Consider the following 15,034-nt stretch of genomic DNA (forward strand, 5'->3'; position numbering starts at 1 on the left):
ATGTGGCCCTATTATGCTTATGGAAGAGATGAAATGGGTAACGATATGTTGTGCAAGATGCAGGTATTGAACTATTTGTTTTGTGGTGTTTGTTGGTGAAGCTCTATCTAAACTACATTTTTTTAACAAAAGCTTTTGAGATGGTACACCCGTTCTTTGATAGTTGGGTTTGTGAGTATTGTTGGGAGGTTGTTGATTTGATTTTTTTGAGCTTTGGGAACCCACTTTGGTGTTGCTTGTGGAGACAATGAAGGCTGTTGCCACGTTGGTTGTTTTCTTTTCAATGCTAGGTTGTTTTCTTGGCGATTTGTTGTCTTTTTTGAGTTAGATTTGAGAATCCATTTATACTTGGGTTGGTTTGCTAAATAGTTGAACCATTGTGTGGAATTTTTTTGCCAAGTATATTTGATTTGAGCGGTTGTTGCTCCCCTTAACTTTGGCTAGATTGAGTTGGAAGATTGATTTGAAGGGGTTTCTTTTGGTAAACATATTTGCTTTGCTTTGGTCGCCATTATGGATTTCTTGACCCAAACTTGTCTGACCTGTCTCCCATGGGTTTTGTAGATAGTTTGGTAGGCTTCTATCTATGTGCATGAAAGCCTCACACCCAAACACTTTGAGAAATGCATAATTCACCGGTTTACCTGTCCATGCCTCTTCTGGAACTCCCCCATCCAATGCCGTTGAGGGTGACCGATTGATTAAGTACACAGACGTACTTACAGCTTCCGCCCAAAGCTCAAGCGGTAGGCCTGCATGTAGCTGCATGCTTCGTGCTCGTTCCATGATTGTCATGTTCATCCTTTCCGAAATCCCATTTTGTTGAGGTGTCCTTGGGGTTGTCCTTTGCCTCCGAATGCCATTGCTAGCACAAAAGCTTTCAAAAGCTTGGCTGCAATATTCGCCTCCATTGTCCGATCTGAGGCATTTAACCTACCTACCATTCCACTGTACATAGGCGTGTATGAATTAGGGGGTTTTTCCCATATCTTCTTAAAAACCCTCAGCTAGCTAGTCACTGGGCTAGTTGAGCCAAAAAAATAAAAGTATATTATGGCCTCTTTGTGTGTAAATATTTCATTGTATATATGGCCTAAATAGAGGGATTTTTTATAATTATTTTGGTATTTTATTTAAATATTTCTACTTAGGTGTGTGTTTTATTAAACCTATGTACACCTTCTTTCATCCTCTTATACCATAATGATATTTTTTGCCAATATGTACATACTCTAACCTCATATTTTTCCTTTATACAAATCACTCCCACATTTTCACCCTCACCCTCGTGAAAACAAAAAATTGATTTCTACTCATTGGTTACTTTTATTATATTATTTACTTGCATACCTTTTCCTCTTTCACCCAAAATAATTCAAGGAGGGACCATATCATATGATTCCAATATCTTTCCATATCCATAACTCCTCCATATTTTTATTATTATTTTTACTCATTATTCTAACACCATGTGCTCATTGAGCTAAAGTCCATGAATAGTCCATACACTAGTCCCACCATGTATATATTTCTTTATTCACCAATAATCCTCCTCCATGCATGGGTCAAGGGCCACTTGGATGCTTTGTATTATAATATGACAAAGGAGGGGCTCACTCTTGGATGCATTGTACAAATTCAACAAAGGAGGGGGCCACTAAAAGACTTTTGCAAGGATAAAAAATAGGCTTTTTGGTGAGAATTTTGGCACCTATCTCCACTCCGAATTTGGAGCGGTGGTCAAAAGAGAAAATGTAGCCCACGCTCTGAATAATCACCTCAAATTTTTTCATGATTTTTGGAGCTACCAGCGGTGAGCTATGATTTTTTGAGTGGACCCCAGTCTGCCCACTTTTCTCACAAGTAGCCCTTAGTCTTCTCTCACCCTTCCACACACCTACTCACTCTTACACATCCCTCCCTCTCCTTCCCTCAATCAAACCTGCAATTTCCATGGCTTCTCCCACCCTCTTCACCATTACCCTTCTCTCTCATCCCTATAGTTCTTTTATGAACCTCTACATACATACACCCTCTCCATGTCTCTCTCTATTGCTTCTATGTTACAATTTCATTTACCTCTCCTAAAAATATCTAAAATTCAGCATCTTAACCATGATAACTTCTGCAAATTGAGGATTTTTCATCAACAAATCCTCTTTTCATCGTGGTGGTCAACCGTGGCGGCGGCGTAAAGAAGCGAAGAAGACCAGCGATCATTTTTTTCACAATCTACACAAGGGTGAGTTCAAGCTTCTTCAAAGCTTCACCATCTCAATGATTCTCTTTTAATTCACCCCTCTTCCTTCATCAAATCAACTCATCCTACCCATTGTAAATGTATCACTAACAATTCTAGTGATTATTACCACTAACAACTAACTTCTCTTGTAAAAATGCACCCACACTATCAACATATGGAGTAGGCAACCGCACAAGTAAACCAAATTCACTCACTCCCATGGAAGTTTCTCTCCTTTCACCACATCAATAATTCTCTTACTTGAGCCCACATCCATGTGACTCAAGAGAAAAGAGAGACCCCATTCTCATTTGAAATTCATAAAAATTCATAATCCTTGATCTTCCCTAATAAAATTGATTAGGCTTAATCCTAATCAAGGCTTCTAAAACCTATAAATAGAACCCATTCCTCCTTGTAAAAGAGATCACTATACCATTGCACACTAGATTGAGCGTACCACACGCCAGTTCTATCTTGGTTGTAAAGAGAGAGTAAGCTTTCTATACACCATCACCTTGGTGCATAGAAAAGCTTGAGCTAGTTTGAGTGAGTGCGAGTAGAAGATATTCTTCCTACCATTGTTGTATCTACCCCAACATCAACGAATTGGTAGTTTTGGGTGCAATTCATGTCCAAAGGCTCACACTTCTCCTCCAATTTGGCTTGGCAAACTCATTCAGCTTCATAAGGTGACTTGTTTCATTGAAGGTTGTTGTTTTGTTGCTTGTGATTCATTGGCTATTGTTTGGCTACCATTGTAAGAGGGTGGATGGTGACAGGGCTCCCATAACCCTAAGACAATGTGCTAGTGATGCTATAACCAAATCTTGTCACTTGATTCCGCAAGCTCTAAGTTCCTTTTTGTGCAAAATATAAAGTTGAAGCTAAGTTGTACACCATCTCTCTCTCTCTCTCTCTCTCTCTCTCTCTCTCTCTCTCTCTCTCTCTCTCTCGTATTTTAGTGTGTGAGAGTGTTCCATTGGTGTTAGGGTTAGTGTAAATTCCTTGCTTGTTTGTGGGTTGCTCTAACGATTCTCCTCTTTTGCGTCCTAGTTCGCTCTTAAACTAGGTGGTGCCCCTTGTGTAGTTGGGATTTGGCTGTGGGTTTGTTGTTTTGGTTTGTGTTGTGTTGTGCCCCAGCCCCATTGAGCAGCACGGGAGCCTTGAAGGGTGTCTAGAGGTTTCTCTTCTTGTTGCCCACCCCGGACCGCCTCAGCAGCAAGGATGTATTGACTGTGAGTTAGACAGTTGGGATTGCATCTTTGCTTTACTGCCGTTGAGGCATTGTCGCAGTCTATGCTTACAGGGTAGTGAGAGATAGTACTGGTGCAGGACATGTTTACCCACAGCTTACAGTGTTAGAGAGACAGTGGTTTTTTGAGCTGTTTTTTGGTCTGTTTTTTGAGTACACCAGTGCCATTTTACAAAGGAGACTCTGCCGAAATTTCTCCAGAATGTGAAGCTTTATTGGTTCATTTGACAGGTTGATATTGGTTCAGAGGTCAGTTTACAGGGGAAACTCTACCGAATTTTTCCCAGGAAAGTAAACTACTGTGAAGAATAGCTATGGCTGGATCACAGGACACTGCTCTTTACAATATCAAGAAGCTGGATGGAACCAATTTCCCATTGTGGAAGAAGCAGATTTGGCACATGTTGGTAGAAAAGAAGTAGATAAAACCTATAAAGCTCAAGGGGATAAAACCAGAAGATATGGATGAAGATTAATGGAGCGAAATGGATGAATTGGCACTTTCTACAATTATCCTGACTTTGGCAGAAAGCATTTACTTCAATGTAGTAGACGAGATGTCGGCTTATCAAGCATGGTTAAAGCTGAGTGATCTTTATGAGAAGCAGAGTGCAGCTTCACAAGTATACTGGCTTAAGAAGCTTGTTGACTTGAAGATGAAAGAAGAGACACCTATGTCCAATCATCTGAATGAATTCAACACAATCTACAGTCAGTTGTCAGCTCAAGGTGTCAAGTTTGATGAACCTGTTAGAGCTATGTTCCTGTTGATCACATTGCCGGAAAGTTGGGACACTTTTCGCACAGCTTTGAGTAATTCTGCACCTCCAAATGGTTTGACCATAGCAGGTGTAGAAGGCAGTCTGCTTACTGAAGAAACCAACAGAAAGACAATGGACAAAGGCAAAGGAACAGCCTTAGTTGTCAGGGGAAGGACCAAAGAAAAGTACAAAGGTGGAAAGAGGGATCAGTCTCATAGCAAGTCCCGCAGTGCTAAAGGCAAGAGTGACTTAGAATGCTACCATTGTGGCAAGAAGGGTCACATGAAAAGAGACTGCAGAGAATGGAAAGCAGAAAAATGCAAAGAGAAAGCAGAAGACCATGGTGAGAAGAACAAGTCCTCAGTGAATATTCAAGAAATAAATGTGACAAACACTGTTGCAGAGGATGACAGTCTAGTGTCAGGAGACATCTACTTCTTGAAGAATACAATGGACTCAGCTCTTCTTACAGCATCTGATGGAAATGCACTGAGTGACTGGATTATAGACTCAGGGGCATCACTTCATGTGTCTCCAAACAACCAGTGGTTTACCTCTTATGTGACCACTAAAGATCATGTTCGGCTAGGCAATGGGCACACATGTGAGATCTTAGGTGTTGGAGATGTTCAATTGAAGTTTCAGAATGGCTCTTCTTTCACGCTGAAGAATGTGAGACATGTTTCCGCAATTACAAAGAGGTTGATCGGCACAGGTTTACTTGATGATGCTGGCTACGTCGCCACTTTTGGACAGAACATGTGGAAGATATCCAAGGGTTCTATGACAGTAGCACATGGAGTAAAGTCTGGAGGACTTTACATGATTTATGTATCAAATGTCTCTAAAAATGTAATCAATGTAATCGAGCAGCCGAACGTTTCTTTGTGGCATAGCCGGTTAGGACATATGTCCAAGAAGGGAATGGAAATCTTGTCTCATTCTAGTTATTTGCCTGGCTTTTCATTTAATGATTTATAATTTTGTGAACATTGTCTATATGATAAGCAAACAAAGCATCCACATAAGCATAGAAGCAGTAGAAGGGATACGCAGTTGGCACTTGTTCATAGTGATTTGTGTGGACCTATGCCTAGCCTATCTCTAGGGGGAGCTTCTTACTTTATGACATTTATAGATGATTACTCGAGGAAAGTATGGGTTTACTTTCTCAAGCACAAGGATGAAGCGTTTACTGTTTTCAAAACGTTTGTGACACTTGTGGAGAATCAGAGTGGCAAGAAGCTTAAATGCTTATGCACTGACAATGGTGGAGATTATGTTTCAAAGGCCTTTCAGGATTTTTGTGAGTCAAAATGTATAAAATGTGAACTTACTGCTCCTTACAATCCTCCTCAAAATGGTGTTGCTGACAGGATGAATAGGACCATACAAGAGAAGGTCAGAAGTATGTTGTCTAATGCACAGCTACCAAATGGGTTTTGGGCTGAAGCTGTATCATCAGCTGTTCATCTTATAAATAGATCTCCTAGCAAGGTTTTGCAGAAGGATCCAGTGCCAGAGATGGTATGGGCAGCCAAAATTCCCTCATACAAGCATCTCAGAGTCTTTGGCTGTGCGGCATATACTCATGTTCCAAAGGAATTTAGGAACAAACTTTAGCCAAAGAGTAGAAAGTGCATCTTTCTAGGCTATGGTAATTCTGGTGAGATGGGGTATAGACTTTGGGATCCCGAATCCAGAAAGGTTATCCGCATCAATGATGTTCACTTTAATGAAGCCAAATATCATTCTAAACCAGAGAGGGTTGAGGAGATTAGAAGAGTTGTCTTCCAAGAAGATGGACCTGCACGTGCAAGACAAAATGTGAGGGCTCAAGACGAGCAAGGACAGGATAAAGTGGAACCACAGGTTGTGGCTGAGCCTGAGCCACCTATTGTCCGTAGATCTGGACGTATCACGCGACCTCCTGATAGGTTTGTTCCATCTATGAACTATGTCATGTTGACTGATTGCAATGAGCCTTCATGTTACAAGGAAGCAGTGCAAATGAAGGACTCCGGGAATTGGCAATTGGCCATGCTATCAGAGATGACAGCTCTGCATAAAAACCAGACATGGAAGCTAGTTAAATTACCACAGGGCAAAAAGGCTCTACCTTGTAAATGGGTTTACAGGTATAAGATCACCGCTCATGATAGTCAGCCAAAGTACAAAGCAAGGCTTGTTGCCAAGGGCTTTAAGCAAGAACAAGGCATTGACTTTGATGAAGTCTTCTCTCCGGTGGTCAAGATGACTACATTGAGATGCTTTCTTGCATTGGTTGCCATATTAGATTTGGTGTTGCACCAAATGGATGTCAAGACAGCGTTCTTGCATGGTGATTTAGATGTGGAAATTTACATACAGCAGCCAGAAGGGTTTGTTGAGAAAGGCAAGGAAGATTTGGTATGCCAGTTGTTGTTAAAGAGTCTTTATGGCTTAAAACAATCACCAAGGGCATGGTACCATAAGTTCCACAAGTTTATGCTTTCTCAAGGCTACAAACGTAGTGAGTTTGATCACTGTCTATATACAAAGAAGGCTAAGGATGGCAGTTAGCTGATCCTTATTTTGTATGTGGATGACATGTTGATTGCTGGCAAGCACTTGGAAGAAATTTCAGCTTTGAAGTCAAAGATGGCAAAATCGTTTGACATGAAAGACATGGGTGAGGCAAGTCATATACTTGGTATGCGCATTGAGAGAGACAGATCAAAGAAGTTGATTTGGTTATCTCAAACAGAGTATATTGACAAGGTTTTGCAACGTTTCAATATGGAGAAGGGAAAGGCATTGAGTGTTCCATTGCCACCATATATGAAACTTAGCAAACAAGATTGTCCTGTGTCTGAGGAAGAACAGGCTGAAATGGATAAGATTCCATATGCGTATGCAGTGGGTAGTTTGATGTATGCAATGATTGCTACTCGCCTAGACATTGCATTTGCAGTGGGAGTAGTAAGTCGATACATGTCAAACCCAGGCAAGAAACATTGGGAGGCAGTGAAAGGAATATTGAGATACCTGAAAGCTACAAAGAGTATGCGCATATGCTATGGGAGTCAGGAGCTAAGTGTAAAGGGTTTTACAGACTCAGATTATGCAGGTGACTTAGACAACCGAAGGTCTACATCAAGGTATGCCTTTACATTGGCTGGTGGAGCAGTATCATGGCGTTCTAGATTACAATATTGTGTTACTCAGTCTACTACAGAGGCTGAATATGTTGCATCATCAGAGGCATGCAAAGAGTCAATTTGGCTTAATCGACTAGTAACAGATTTGGGAATCAAAGAAGAGATGCATGTGTTATATTGTGATAGTCAGAGTGCTATACAATTGGCTCGCAATCCAGTTTATCACTCAAAGACAAAGCATGTGGATGTGAAGTATCATTTCATAAAGGAAATGCTCGAGGATAAGCAACTTCAGCTTGTCAAAGTTCACACCACAGAAAATCCTGTTGATCTACTTACAAAAGGACTTACCTCAGAGAGGTTTGCGCATTTTCGCAAGCAGTTAGGTGTAGGGTAGTACATCACTTCTCTACATCTCTTGTATATTAGCTTGTATAGTAGCTTCTCTCACACTTAAAGTACCACATTGGACTTTAAGTGGGAGGTTGTTGGGGTATAAAGCCCAATGTGGTCGCCCAGGTAAGTGGGTGGGCCGCCAGGTGTGTACACATATTCTTTTGTAAAAACCTAATAAGAACTCACTATGCTCTACACATTACAGTAGAGCGAGTTCACCATATCTTCGTGCTCTTCTTCTCGCACTCTCTCTCGCATCGCACTTCCGCTCGTACTCCTTCTTAGTCTACTCAGATTTCTGATTCGGGCTCATTTCGAGCTCGTTTCCACTATCGCCAAGTCTGCACGTGCAATTTTGTCATTTTGTGTAGAATTTTTGTCAGTGCCAATTATTGCATAACAGGTCCCATACAGTTTGCTGGTGCAGGTTGTGCTATATAGCACGTGCTGGTCTCACTCAGTTTCTCCTCATTTTGAGCAGTTTTCACATCAAGTGCAAACATTTTCCATGGCTAACAACAGCACAGATGTGTTCAAGAGGTTTGCCTGCTGAGGACAAATTGGATGGGGACAATTACCCTATGTGGGCTTACATGATGCAACATGTTCTTGTGTCAAAGGGTGTCTGGAATATTGTGCAGGGCATTGATATACGTCCTGGTTCTGAGGATGTAGGTGATGTTGAGGATGTTGCAGGTCTTGCTGCAAGGATTGCTACTATTAGAGTTGTTTTGCCTACGGTAGAACAAGCTCATTGGGATGTAAAGTATGCGCAGACTCATGTGTTGATTGTGTTGTCTATGAAGCGCACCATTACTCCTCACATTCATTTAGCGAAACCTGCAAAACAGGCTTGGGATATTCTAGCATGTCTTTATGCAAGCCACAATGAGGCTAAAATTGCTTTGCTGCGTAAAGAGCTGGAATCAAAGATTATGCATGAGGAAGATGATATGGACACTTTCCTTACTGGTGTCAAGGATATCAATGCGCAACTTATTTCTTCAGGGGAAGTCATTTCAGACAGTTTTGTTGTGTAGACTGTTCTTGATGCCTTACCAGATTCTTACCAGACTTTTGCTAGTACTTGGAGACTTATGACCCAAAGAAATCCTGAAGTTGTTGAGTTTGATGCATTATGCACATTGCTGTTGCAACAGTCACTTTTTGGAAAAAACAAGACTATGTAGCGTGCAGTTGAACAGGCTTTTATTGCTTATCAAAGAAAGGGTGGTAATAGCAATGCAGCCACTTCTTATGGTTCTGTTGTGAGTGGCAAAACTTATGTTCCTAATTCTTCTGCTGGTAGCAATTTGTCTAGAAATTCTGGTGATAAGGGAAAAAGAAAATGCATTTCCATTATTGTAAAGCTAATGATCACTTGATCAAGAAGCGTTTGGGTGAATTTGGTAGGGTGGAGTAACTTACTATGACAATTATGGAGAGCCGAAAAACGGCTATCATTAGCCCTCCCCCAGGATGATGGTATATTCATGTACCATCATAGAGCATCTTTTCCAAAGAGAGTGCTTCAGAGTCCTTGACGAAATCTTCATTGTTTGGCCCCTCAGAATTTTGGCTGGAGTTACACTCATGCTTCATGTAACAATACTTACATGAGACAGCGGCCTTTGGACAGATCTTTGGTAGATCCTTTGGTAGAAGGCGACTCAAATAGGGCTTCAAGCGATACCCGTTTACCTTCCTGGAGTGCTCTTTACCATTCAAGTCCATAAGCTGATAGTAACTAGAATTGAAAGCCTTCTTGACTATGTATGGCCCTTGCCATCTAGTTTCAAACTTGGCATCAAAACGATTGTCAAGTCGATTGTCATACCTTAGCACAAGCTCTCCTTCCTTGATGCCTTTGTCCTTCAGTTTCTTGTCGTGCGTTTCTTTCGCTTGTGTGGCTTTCCTCTTGTAGCACTCGTATGCTGCTTCTCTTTTCCACTCAAGCTCAGCTAAGGTAAGAAGTCGATCCATCCATGCTTCTTGATCATCTTGTGCTGATTTGCCATGAAGTCGCATTGTTGGAATGTTTAGCTCAATTGGCTGTAAAGCCTCTTGACCATAGACCAAGTGAAATGGTGTGAACTCTGTGGCTTCCCTATATGTGGTTCGATACGCCCACAAGGCACCATCAAAGAAGTCATCCCACAACTTTGTCTTGTTTTTCACCATCTTTCTAATGATGCCTGCAATGACACCATTAGCTTTTTCTACCAAACCATTTGATTGGGGATAGTAGGGTGTACTGCGACGATGTAGAATGCGAAGTTCTTCACAGACTTCTGTGAGAAATCCCTTTCTAAACCCTGGACCATTATCAGAAACAATCTCCAAAGGTGTGCCAAATCTACAACAAATGTGAGTGTAGACAAATTTGCTCACTGTCCTCTCATTTACCTTTGCCACACTTTATGCTTCCACCCACCTAGTCATATAGTCTAGAGCCACTAGAATGTAGAGTTTACCATTTTTTGTCCTAGGCAGAGGACCCATAGCATCAATGCCCCACTTTTCAAAGGGTCTATTTGCAAGCACGATTTGCCTTGGACCATAAATCAATCTTCTATTCCCATTTACCTGACAATTGTGACAACTTTTACACCAATGTTGGACATCCACATGTAGACTTCGCCAAACATACCCCGCAAGCAAAATCTTCTTCATAGTTGATTCTTGGGCAAAATGACCACCACATGCCTCTTCATGCAAACCTTTTAGAATGGCTGGAATTTCCGCGATAGTTGGTACTCTTCTGCACACTTTATCCTTCCCTCTTTGATAGAGGGAGCCTTCTAGGAAGAGATACATGCTTGCCTTCTTCATGAGTCTCCTCTTCTGAGCTTTTGTGAAGTCTGGTGGAAACTCACTCTCCAAAATGTAGCCAATGATGGGAGCCAATGACTCCAATCCCTGGTACCTCGGTTGCTTGACAGCTGCTGCCACCATGATGACCTGCACTTCTCTCTCAACACATGTAACTGCTTGTTGTGCAAGTAAATTGGCATCTTCATTTTGTTTCCTCGGAATATGATATAGTTGCACTTCTTCAAACTGATTAAACATCCTACGAATGGCATGAATTTTTGTCCTTAAGCTTTCATTCTTGCATGCCCAAATGCCTAAAATCTGTTTAACAATGAGAAGTGCATCTCCCTTTACCATGAGACGTTTTATCCCTTGGCCAATGCACATCTTCAAACCATGAAGTAGTGTGTCGTATTCTGCTTCATTGTTGCTAGCTGAACTTGGTAGATTGAACTTCTCTTTCATGACCACCTCTCCACTTGGGTTGAGCAACACTAGCCCTCCCCCTGCTTTTCCTGTGGCTCGACAAAAAGCTCCATCAAAGAACAAGGTAAAAGCATTAGGAATACTTTTTGGTGGTGGCAATGGTAGGGTCTTTACTTCAGGCACCTTAATCTCCTTTTCATGCACCCTATAAGTGAGAATCCCTGCCAATTGTGCACGCACACTATCTTCTACCTTGAAAGAGTATTGAAACTCTTGCAACTCCATAATCCACTTTGAGATCCTAGTACTAAGATTCATTTGAGATGACACCCAAGGGAACAAATTCTCTGCGGTGAGGATTACAAAAGGTTTTGGGAGCAAGTAGGATCTAAACTTCCTTATCGCAAACATGAGAGAAAGCATCATGAGTTCTGCCTCCGTGTAGCCTCTCTCTAAAGCATTCATGACCCTACTAGCAAAGTAGATGGGCCGCATCCTGGTACTATAGGGATCTTGTTGTAACAAAACTGCACCAATTGTTTCTTTCCCAGCACTAGAGCTAACAAAGAATGTGAACTCCCAACAAGGAGGCATGAGTGTTGGTAGCTCTGACAAAATGGCTTTAATGTTAAAAAAATACTCTTCAAGCTCATCAGACCATGCAAATTCTACTTGTTGTGTCAACTTTTGCAAAGGATGAAGCAACTCCGAGGCTAAGTGAATGAAGCGTGACATATACTTCACCTTCTGAATGAAAGAGATGACCTCCTTAAGACTCTTCGGTGATGGGAGCTCAATAAGAGCCTTTGACTTTGAAGGATCCACCTCAATCCTTTGTAAGTGTTGTAGATAGCATACCTTCTAGCATTCTTTCATCTTCCACTTTTTGGTTCTCTTGGGAACCTACCTCCTCCAAGCCTTGATAAGAGGTCTCTTGGTTGCTTGGCTTAAACCTTACCCCCATGACTTCGATGGAAGACTCCTCTTCAGTAATGCTGCCGCTACTTTCTTCTTCTGAAGTGCTATCGGTCCAACCTTCTTCCGTCTCACTTTGAGACGATTCTTCATGGAGCTCCTCTTGGCGTTGCTCCTTCATGTCAAAGACAACCTTCTTATGATTGTCGTTCCTGCAAATTAGCTTTCCACTCTCCCAATCCTGCAAAGCTCGCATTTTCATTAGCCATGGTCTTCCTAGGATAAATGGATAACCACTTCCCTTGGTTGACATAACATAAAAATCCACCGCTTTCTTAATGCCAAAGGCCTCTACAAAGACATTTTTACAAATGCCTACACACCTAGCCTTGCTATTGTTTGCCATCTTGACCTTAATTTCAGGTGTCTCATGGATGTGCATGCCTAGTTTTTGCATGAGTCCCTCTGTCATGATGCAAATTTGTGCACCCCCATCCACTAGACCTTTCCTAACCAATCTTCCTTTGATGTAACAGTCTAGCACCGGTGTAATGTCCTCATTCATTTCAGCTTGTGCAATTTTTACAACAGGCACACTCTCTTTTACCTTTCTCCTAGTGCTAACTGCCCTTGTTAAATCCGTCCTAACTTGTGGACATAATGCAAGAAATCGAGGCCATGAAATATCAGGACCCTTACCTCTCATGTCTTCCAACAAGTTGTACGGAGCCATACCATGTCCAAGAGGGAAGTCTTGGAGGTTGATACGACGTCGAGTCCTCTTGGTTTCCTTGGTTTCCTTTGCCTTCTTTTCTCGTCCATGGTCACTTTGTGATGTAACTCCTTCTTTCTCCTTACCTTTTCCTCGGCCACGCTTAATGCCATTGGCTTCCATGTCAACCTCATTTGAATTTGTCACCTCTACCACATGCACATTTCGATCTGGCAAAGGTGGAACTCCTTCTACCCCTTGTGGAGGTGGTCTTGGTCCATTTGGCCTTTGTAGAAGCCTTGGTTGTTGACCAGCGCCTTCTCCTGCATTCATCACTGGGTAATTCAAGTTAGGTCTCCCTGGCTCTCCACGGGGCCAAGGACAATTATACATCCCATGTCCAGACTCTCCGCAATTCCAACATTGCAAGACTCTCCTAGTTCGTGGCTCTCTCTCTTCTGACTTCTTTGCTTGTCCCTTTGGACCTACAGCTTGTGCAAGGTGAATTGACAGGCTGCTTAAAGATTCATTTAACTTCTCAATCACTTCAACCGTTACCTCAGGAAGCTCCCTAGATGTTGATGCTTGTGACTTACCTTTGGGTATAAGACCTTCTATTGGAACCTCTCCCCTTAAGCACTTGAGTTTCCTATACTTCTCAGCAGCCCTAGTTTCAGCTGCATCAAAAGTAGCAGGTGCACCCGCCTCAACTTTTACCTTAAGGTCAGGAAAGAGTCCGGCTATGAACCTCTCCTTCTTTAAAAATTCTGCACCATCACCAGGGTTAGCAACATTTTGTATCCATAGAGCCCAAAGACGTAGAAACTCTTGCTTTTACAAGTAGTAGTCATCTAAGTCTTTTTGCTTATGAGAAACAATGTCTTGCCATAGTTTTTGAGTGTTTTGGGGATCAAAGAAGTATCTCTTAAAACGATTCAAAACTTCTGTGTAATTCCCCTTAACTTCCTCAGGCAAAGAGTCAAACCAAGTACTAGCATCTTTCCTAAGGACCACCTCAAACATTTCTACACGTTCTTGATCGGTTACTATCCTCTTGATACGGCAAGACATCTTGAAATTTGCTAAAAATAATTCTGCATCCTCTCCAGGCTCTCCAAAGAAAAGAGGATATCCAGACATTTGGTGTTGGCTCTCCATTGAATTAATTTCAAAGTGACGCGTTTTTGTTTTTTTCTTTCTTTAAAAGATTTACACAATAATATTCTCTAAATTGCAATCTATTCTACAACAAAATAAAAATATTCACATCAAATGACCTATGATAATCAATAAGAGGTAGAATGACAGGGTTTGGTGACGCGAGAATTTCTCCTACTCTTTGGGCACCAAACATGAATACCATACGTTGTTGAAAATGGATTTTTCTACTAATTGCAATGTTTACTCTAATGTGTGGAGTGAAATGAAAGGGAAAAACCTGTATTCCTGGGCCATTATCCATGGTCTATGCATGACCTAATTCTTAAAACAAAATAAAAATATAGACGTCCAAACTAAGGTCGTACCTAATGAGAGGCAAAATAAAAGGATTTACTGATGCGTTTATCTCTACCAACCTAAGAGGACCTAAAATTCTACGAATTACTTGCTGAAATTGCAACTTAGTACTAACAATTATGTGTACCTTTTGCCTTGCAATGGGAATGAAGGGATCATACAAATTCTCGTGATTCATGCAAGCTAATTGATTATGCTAAAGGTTGAACCTTCACAAAACATACACAAGCCTGTCCTCCGTGGGGGCACCAAAATTGAGGCGGTCCGGGGCGGGCAACAAGAAGAGCAACCTCTAGACACCCTTCAAGGCTCTCGTGCTGCTCAATGGGGCTGGGGCACAACACAACACAAACCAAAACAACAAACCCACAGCCAAATCCCAACTACACAAGGGGCACCACCTAGTTTAAGAGCGAACTAGGACGCAAAAGAGGAGAATCGTTAGAGCAACCCACAAACAAGCAAGGAATTTACACTAACCCTAACACCAATGGAACACTCTCACACACTAAAACACGAGAGAGAGAGAGAGAGAGAGAGAGAGAGAGAGAGAGAGAGAGAGAGAGAGAGAGAGATGGTGTACAACTTAGCTTCAACTTTATATTTTGCACAAAAAGGAACTTAGAGCTTGCGGAATCAAGTGACAAGATTTGGTTATAGCATCACTAGCACATTGTCTTAGGGTTATGGGAGCCCTGTCACCATCCACCCTCTTACAATGGTAGCCAAACAATAGCCAATGAATCACAAGCAACAAAACAACAACCTTCAATGAAACAAGTCACCTTATGAAGCTGAATGAGTTTGCCAAGCCAAATTGGAGGAGAAGTGTGAGCCTTTGGACATGAATTGCAC

Source organism: Adiantum capillus-veneris, chromosome 10 (assembly GCF_014529385.1).
Source record: "Adiantum capillus-veneris isolate H3 chromosome 10, ASM1452938v2, whole genome shotgun sequence".
Classification (NCBI taxonomy): domain Eukaryota; kingdom Viridiplantae; phylum Streptophyta; class Polypodiopsida; order Polypodiales; family Pteridaceae; genus Adiantum; species Adiantum capillus-veneris.